Below are 7,500 nucleotides of genomic sequence, written 5' to 3'. Positions count from 1 at the left end.
AAAATGGGCTGAGGTTTTCATGAAAAATGGCCACTTTTTTCTTTAAAATATTCACCAAAAATACAAATTTCAACGGAATCCAATGGGAACTGCTCTCCCTCGTTCAGCCAGTAGAGGACCACATTCGTGCCGAATTTCGAGTCATTCGGTCAAAAGACGACCGTAACCCTAACCCTAACCCTAACCCTAGCCCTAACCCTAACCCTAACCCTAACCCTAACCCTAGCCCTAACCCTAACCCTAACCCTAACCCTAACCCTAGCCCCAGCCTTAAGGCAGTCTCATGAAACATTGTACCTTTTCACTAAAATATTCACCAAAAATACAAATTTCACCGGAATCCAATGGGAACTGCTGTGTCTCGTTCAGCCAGTATAGGACCACATTTGGGAGCGATTTCGAGTCAATCGGTCCAAAGACCTGGAAGCTATTGAAAAAATGGGCTGAGGTTTTCATGAAAAATGGCCACTTTTTTCTTTAAAATATTCACCAAAAATACAAATTTCAACGGAATCCAATGGGAACTGCTCTCCCTCGTTCAGCCAGTAGAGGACCACATTCGTGCCGAATTTCGAGTCATTCGGTCAAAAGACGACCGTAACCCTAACCCTAACCCTAACCCTAGCCCTAACCCTAACCCTAACCCTAACCCTAACCCTAGCCCCAGCCTTAAGGCAGTCTCATGAAACATTGTACCTTTTCACTAAAATATTCACCAAAAATACAAATTTCACCGGAATCCAATGGGAACTGCTGTGTCTTGTTCAGCCAGTATAGGACCACATTTGGGAGCGATTTCGAGTCAATCGGTCCAAAGACCTGGAAGCTATTGAAAAAATGGGCTGAGGTTTTCATGAAAAATGGCCACTTTTTTCTTTAAAATATTCACCAAAAATACAAATTTCAACGGAATCCAATGGGAACTGCTGTGTCTTGTTCAGCCAGTATAGGACCACATTTGGGAGCGATTTCGAGTCAATCGGTCCAAAGACCTGGAAGCTATTGAAAAAATGGGCTGAGGTTTTCATGAAAAATGGCCACTTTTTTCTTTAAAATATTCACCAAAAATACAAATTTCAACGGAATCCAATGGGAACTGCTCTCCCTCGTTCAGCCAGTAGAGGACCACATTCGTGCCGAATTTCGAGTCATTCGGTCAAAAGACGACCGTAACCCTAACCCTAACCCTAACCCTAGCCCTAACCCTAACCCTAACCCTAACCCTAACCCTAGCCCTAACCCTAACCCTAACCCTAACCCTAACCCTAGCCCCAGCCTTAAGGCAGTCTCATGAAACATTGTACCTTTTCACTAAAATATTCACCAAAAATACAAATTTCACCGGAATCCAATGGGAACTGCTGTGTCTCGTTCAGCCAGTATAGGACCACATTTGGGAGCGATTTCGAGTCAATCGGTCCAAAGACCTGGAAGCTATTGAAAAAATGGGCTGAGGTTTTCATGAAAAATGGCCACTTTTTTCTTTAAAATATTCACCAAAAATACAAATTTCAACGGAATCCAATGGGAACTGCTCTCCCTCGTTCAGCCAGTAGAGGACCACATTCGTGCCGAATTTCGAGTCATTCGGTCAAAAGACGACCGTAACCCTAACCCTAACCCTAGCCCTAACCCTAACCCTAACCCTAACCCTAGCCCTAACCCTAACCCTAACCCTAACCCTAACCCTAGCCCCAGCCTTAAGGCAGTCTCATGAAACATTGTACCTTTTCACTAAAATATTCACCAAAAATACAAATTTCACCGGAATCCAATGGGAACTGCTGTGTCTCGTTCAGCCAGTATAGGACCACATTTGGGAGCGATTTCGAGTCAATCGGTCCAAAGACCTGGAAGCTATTGAAAAAATGGGCTGAGGTTTTCATGAAAAATGGCCACTTTTTTCTTTAAAATATTCACCAAAAATACAAATTTCAACGGAATCCAATGGGAACTGCTCTCCCTCGTTCAGCCAGTAGAGGACCACATTCGTGCCGAATTTCGAGTCATTCGGTCAAAAGACGACCGTAACCCTAACCCTAACCCTAGCCCTAACCCTAACCCTAACCCTAACCCTAGCCCTAACCCTAACCCTAACCCTAACCCTAACCCTAGCCCCAGCCTTAAGGCAGTCTCATGAAACATTGTACCTTTTCACTAAAATATTCACCAAAAATACAAATTTCACCGGAATCCAATGGGAACTGCTGTGTCTCGTTCAGCCAGTATAGGACCACATTTGGGAGCGATTTCGAGTCAATCGGTCCAAAGACCTGGAAGCTATTGAAAAAATGGGCTGAGGTTTTCATGAAAAATGGCCACTTTTTTCTTTAAAATATTCACCAAAAATACAAATTTCAACGGAATCCAATGGGAACTGCTGTGTCTTGTTCAGCCAGTATAGGACCACATTTGGGAGCGATTTCGAGTCAATCGGTCCAAAGACCTGGAAGCTATTGAAAAAATGGGCTGAGGTTTTCATGAAAAATGGCCACTTTTTTCTTTAAAATATTCACCAAAAATACAAATTTCAACGGAATCCAATGGGAACTGCTCTCCCTCGTTCAGCCAGTAGAGGACCACATTCGTGCCGAATTTCGAGTCATTCGGTCAAAAGACGACCGTAACCCTAACCCTAACCCTAACCCTAGCCCTAACCCTAACCCTAACCTTAACCCTAACCCTAGCCCCAGCCTTAAGGCAGTCTCATGAAACATTGTACCTTTTCACTAAAATATTCACCAAAAATACAAATTTCACCGGAATCCAATGGGAACTGCTGTGTCTTGTTCAGCCAGTATAGGACCACATTTGGGAGCGATTTCGAGTCAATCGGTCCAAAGACCTGGAAGCTATTGAAAAAATGGGCTGAGGTTTTCATGAAAAATGGCCACTTTTTTCTTTAAAATATTCACCAAAAATACAAATTTCAACGGAATCCAATGGGAACTGCTGTGTCTTGTTCAGCCAGTATAGGACCACATTTGGGAGCGATTTCGAGTCAATCGGTCCAAAGACCTGGAAGCTATTGAAAAAATGGGCTGAGGTTTTCATGAAAAATGGCCACTTTTTTCTTTAAAATATTCACCAAAAATACAAATTTCAACGGAATCCAATGGGAACTGCTCTCCCTCGTTCAGCCAGTAGAGGACCACATTCGTGCCGAATTTCGAGTCATTCGGTCAAAAGACGACCGTAACCCTAACCCTAACCCTAACCCTAGCCCTAACCCTAACCCTAACCCTAACCCTAACCCTAGCCCTAACCCTAACCCTAACCCTAACCCTAACCCTAGCCCCAGCCTTAAGGCAGTCTCATGAAACATTGTACCTTTTCACTAAAATATTCACCAAAAATACAAATTTCACCGGAATCCAATGGGAACTGCTGTGTCTCGTTCAGCCAGTATAGGACCACATTTGGGAGCGATTTCGAGTCAATCGGTCCAAAGACCTGGAAGCTATTGAAAAAATGGGCTGAGGTTTTCATGAAAAATGGCCACTTTTTTCTTTAAAATATTCACCAAAAATACAAATTTCAACGGAATCCAATGGGAACTGCTCTCCCTCGTTCAGCCAGTAGAGGACCACATTCGTGCCGAATTTCGAGTCATTCGGTCAAAAGACGACCGTAACCCTAACCCTAACCCTAGCCCTAACCCTAACCCTAACCCTAACCCTAGCCCTAACCCTAACCCTAACCCTAACCCTAACCCTAGCCCCAGCCTTAAGGCAGTCTCATGAAACATTGTACCTTTTCACTAAAATATTCACCAAAAATACAAATTTCACCGGAATCCAATGGGAACTGCTGTGTCTCGTTCAGCCAGTATAGGACCACATTTGGGAGCGATTTCGAGTCAATCGGTCCAAAGACCTGGAAGCTATTGAAAAAATGGGCTGAGGTTTTCATGAAAAATGGCCACTTTTTTCTTTAAAATATTCACCAAAAATACAAATTTCAACGGAATCCAATGGGAACTGCTCTCCCTCGTTCAGCCAGTAGAGGACCACATTCGTGCCGAATTTCGAGTCATTCGGTCAAAAGACGACCGTAACCCTAACCCTAACCCTAGCCCTAACCCTAACCCTAACCCTAACCCTAGCCCTAACCCTAACCCTAACCCTAACCCTAACCCTAGCCCCAGCCTTAAGGCAGTCTCATGAAACATTGTACCTTTTCACTAAAATATTCACCAAAAATACAAATTTCACCGGAATCCAATGGGAACTGCTGTGTCTCGTTCAGCCAGTATAGGACCACATTTGGGAGCGATTTCGAGTCAATCGGTCCAAAGACCTGGAAGCTATTGAAAAAATGGGCTGAGGTTTTCATGAAAAATGGCCACTTTTTTCTTTAAAATATTCACCAAAAATACAAATTTCAATGGAATCCAATGGGAACTGCTCTCCCTCGTTCAGCCAGTAGAGGACCACATTCGTGCCGAATTTCGAGTCATTCGGTCAAAAGACGACCGTAACCCTAACCCTAACCCTAACCCTAGCCCTAACCCTAACCCTAACCCTAACCCTAGCCCTAACCCTAACCCTAACCCTAACCCTAACCCTAGCCCCAGCCTTAAGGCAGTCTCATGAAACATTGTACCTTTTCACTAAAATATTCACCAAAAATACAAATTTCACCAGAATCCAATGGGAACTGCTGTGTCTCGTTCAGCCAGTATAGGACCACATTTGGGAGCGATTTCGAGTCAATCGGTCCAAAGACCTGGAAGCTATTGAAAAAATGGGCTGAGGTTTTCATGAAAAATGGCCACTTTTTTCTTTAAAATATTCACCAAAAATACAAATTTCAACGGAATCCAATGGGAACTCCTCTCCCTCGTTCAGCCAGTAGAGGACCACATTTGGGAGCGATTTCGAGTCAATCGGTCCAAAGACCTGGAAGCTATTGAAAAAATGGGCTGAGGTTTTCATGAAAAATGGCCACTTTTTTCTTTAAAATATTCACCAAAAATACAAATTTCAACGGAATCCAATGGGAACTGCTCTCCCTCGTTCAGCCAGTAGAGGACCACATTCGTGCCGAATTTCGAGTCATTCGGTCAAAAGACGACCGTAACCCTAACCCTAACCCTAACCCTAGCCCTAACCCTAACCCTAACCCTAACCCTAACCCTAGCCCCAGCCTTAAGGCAGTCTCATGAAACATTGTACCTTTTCACTAAAATATTCACCAAAAATACAAATTTCACCGGAATCCAATGGGAACTGCTGTGTCTTGTTCAGCCAGTATAGGACCACATTTGGGAGCGATTTCGAGTCAATCGGTCCAAAGACCTGGAAGCTATTGAAAAAATGGGCTGAGGTTTTCATGAAAAATGGCCACTTTTTTCTTTAAAATATTCACCAAAAATACAAATTTCAACGGAATCCAATGGGAACTGCTGTGTCTTGTTCAGCCAGTATAGGACCACATTTGGGAGCGATTTCGAGTCAATCGGTCCAAAGACCTGGAAGCTATTGAAAAAATGGGCTGAGGTTTTCATGAAAAATGGCCACTTTTTTCTTTAAAATATTCACCAAAAATACAAATTTCAACGGAATCCAATGGGAACTACTCTCCCTCGTTCAGCCAGTAGAGGACCACATTCGTGCCGAATTTCGAGTCATTCGGTCAAAAGACGACCGTAACCCTAACCCTAACCCTAACCCTAGCCCTAACCCTAACCCTAACCCTAACCCTAACCCTAGCCCTAACCCTAACCCTAACCCTAACCCTAACCCTAGCCCCAGCCTTAAGGCAGTCTCATGAAACATTGTACCTTTTCACTAAAATATTCACCAAAAATACAAATTTCACCGGAATCCAATGGGAACTGCTGTGTCTCGTTCAGCCAGTATAGGACCACATTTGGGAGCGATTTCGAGTCAATCGGTCCAAAGACCTGGAAGCTATTGAAAAAATGGGCTGAGGTTTTCATGAAAAATGGCCACTTTTTTCTTTAAAATATTCACCAAAAATACAAATTTCAACGGAATCCAATGGGAACTGCTCTCCCTCGTTCAGCCAGTAGAGGACCACATTCGTGCCGAATTTCGAGTCATTCGGTCAAAAGACGACCGTAACCCTAACCCTAACCCTAGCCCTAACCCTAACCCTAACCCTAACCCTAGCCCTAACCCTAACCCTAACCCTAACCCTAACCCTAGCCCCAGCCTTAAGGCAGTCTCATGAAACATTGTACCTTTTCACTAAAATATTCACCAAAAATACAAATTTCACCGGAATCCAATGGGAACTGCTGTGTCTCGTTCAGCCAGTATAGGACCACATTTGGGAGCGATTTCGAGTCAATCGGTCCAAAGACCTGGAAGCTATTGAAAAAATGGGCTGAGGTTTTCATGAAAAATGGCCACTTTTTTCTTTAAAATATTCACCAAAAATACAAATTTCAACGGAATCCAATGGGAACTGCTCTCCCTCGTTCAGCCAGTAGAGGACCACATTCGTGCCGAATTTCGAGTCATTCGGTCAAAAGACGACCGTAACCCTAACCCTAACCCTAGCCCTAACCCTAACCCTAACCCTAACCCTAGCCCTAACCCTAACCCTAACCCTAACCCTAACCCTAGCCCCAGCCTTAAGGCAGTCTCATGAAACATTGTACCTTTTCACTAAAATATTCACCAAAAATACAAATTTCACCGGAATCCAATGGGAACTGCTGTGTCTCGTTCAGCCAGTATAGGACCACATTTGGGAGCGATTTCGAGTCAATCGGTCCAAAGACCTGGAAGCTATTGAAAAAATGGGCTGAGGTTTTCATGAAAAATGGCCACTTTTTTCTTTAAAATATTCACCAAAAATACAAATTTCAACGGAATCCAATGGGAACTGCTGTGTCTTGTTCAGCCAGTATAGGACCACATTTGGGAGCGATTTCGAGTCAATCGGTCCAAAGACCTGGAAGCTATTGAAAAAATGGGCTGAGGTTTTCATGAAAAATGGCCACTTTTTTCTTTAAAATATTCACCAAAAATACAAATTTCAACGGAATCCAATGGGAACTGCTCTTCCTCGTTCAGCCAGTAGAGGACCACATTCGTGCCGAATTTCGAGTCATTCGGTCAAAAGACGACCGTAACCCTAACCCTAACCCTAACCCTAGCCCTAACCCTAACCCTAACCCTAACCCTAGCCCTAACCCTAACCCTAACCCTAACCCTAACCCTAGCCCCAGCCTTAAGGCAGTCTCATGAAACATTGTACCTTTTCACTAAAATATTCACCAAAAATACAAATTTCACCGGAATCCAATGGGAACTGCTGTGTCTCGTTCAGCCAGTATAGGACCACATTTGGGAGCGATTTCGAGTCAATCGGTCCAAAGACCTGGAAGCTATTGAAAAAATGGGCTGAGGTTTTCATGAAAAATGGCCACTTTTTTCTTTAAAATATTCACCAAAAATACAAATTTCAATGGAATCCAATGGGAACTGCTCTCCCTCGTTCAGCCAGTAGAGGACCACATTCGTG

This window comes from Pagrus major, chromosome 5 (assembly GCF_040436345.1).
Source record: "Pagrus major chromosome 5, Pma_NU_1.0".
NCBI classification, from domain to species: Eukaryota; Metazoa; Chordata; class Actinopteri; order Spariformes; family Sparidae; genus Pagrus; species Pagrus major.
The sequence above is the reverse complement of the archived record's forward strand: the minus strand, read 5'-3'. Positions refer to the sequence as shown.